This window comes from Cebus imitator, unplaced genomic scaffold (genome assembly GCF_001604975.1).
Source record: "Cebus imitator isolate Cc_AM_T3 unplaced genomic scaffold, Cebus_imitator-1.0 Scaffold261, whole genome shotgun sequence".
Taxonomy (NCBI): Eukaryota; Metazoa; Chordata; class Mammalia; order Primates; family Cebidae; genus Cebus; species Cebus imitator.
In genome coordinates this window covers 1,379,460-1,380,965 of record NW_016107576.1, presented here as the reverse complement: position 1 = coordinate 1,380,965, position 1,506 = coordinate 1,379,460, and positions in this window count along the sequence as shown.

Genomic DNA, 1,506 nt, shown 5'->3' with positions numbered 1-1,506 from the left:
TACAAGCACGCGCCACCATGCCCAGCTAATTTTTTGTAGTTTTAGTAGAGACGGGGTTTCACCATGTTTACCAGGATGGTCTTGATCTCTTGACCTTGTGATCCACCCGCCTCGGCCTCCCAAAGTGCTGGGATTACAGGCTTGAGCCACCGCGCCCGGCCAGGTATAAGCTATTTCTATAGTACCAGAGGCTTTAAAACAATTTTAAAAAATCTAAATATCTAAGTGACTATTTTGGGGGCAGTTCTAATATTTGTAATGCTATCATTTTTAGAAGTTACTATAATTCTATGTGCATTTTAAAATCATGTTTATTATCTGATAAATCCTTTTCTTTACACCTTGTGAGATTTTCAGACTAACAACACTTCAGTGGAAACATGAAACCACTGACCCAGCGTTTGGTCTGGAGTTTTGCTTTGCTCTGAAGTCATTATGCTTCTGTGGAATCACAGCCAATGACTTGGCGCCTTCACATCTCTCTTCTGATTCTCCATGCTCTCTTATTGTAGCAGGAGTCCCTGATAAATCCCAAGGCTTAACTTTTGGCAATGATGTCCATGAGAGAATAGCTCTACTCTCTACTGAAAGAAATAGCACTGACTGACTTTTTTGAACTGTCCTCAAACCAGTACCATGGCTTAATTGGGGTAGGCAGAGAAATTATGGGCCAGTCATTTTAGAGTTCTCCTTACATGTATATATGTATCACAGAGAATGCCAAGGTAGTTGTAAGAAAGAACAGAGAATGGAAGTGATTTTTTTTTCTAGGCTTCTAGTCTTCCTTAGCCCAGGAAATCAGGGCTGGATATTTGTTGATGATACCCCCTTTTTCTGGAAGTCAGATTTCCTGTCCTCTCCTCCTGTCATAATGATTTTCAGGGTTGTAAGCCAAGGGGATTTTTTTTCTTTTCTTTTCTTTTTTTTTTTATTGCGATAGAGTCTTGCTCTGTTGCCCAGGATGAAGGCTGGAGTATAGCGGAGTGATCTCATTTCACTGCAACCTTCACTTCCCAGGTTCAAGTGATTCTTGTGCCTCAGCCTCCTGAGTAGCTGGAACTACAAGTGCACACCACCATGCCTGGCTAATCTTTTTGTATTTTTAGTAGAGACAGAGTTTTGCTATGTTAGCCAGGCTGATCTTGAACTCCTGTCCTCAAGTGATCTGTCTGCATCAGCCTCCCAAAGTGCTGGGATTATAGGTGTGAGCCACTGTGCCCGGCCCACTGGGGGATCTTGTTAAAGTCATGAATGTACAGGTAATACCAGCAGAGATTCTCTCTCTCTCTCTCTCTCTCTCTCTCTCTCTTTCTCTTTCTTTAGACTACTGTATCAAAACCTAACCATATATTCTTATTCATCATGTCCTAATAGGAGGCCAGGAGTCTGCTATTTTTAGCCAGCACACAAAGTGATTCTGATATAAGTGGTTTGTGGTGGCTGTGGGGCTCAGAGCTGAACCAGGAAGATAAATCCCTTTGTTGGGGCTACAAATAAATAGTTGTT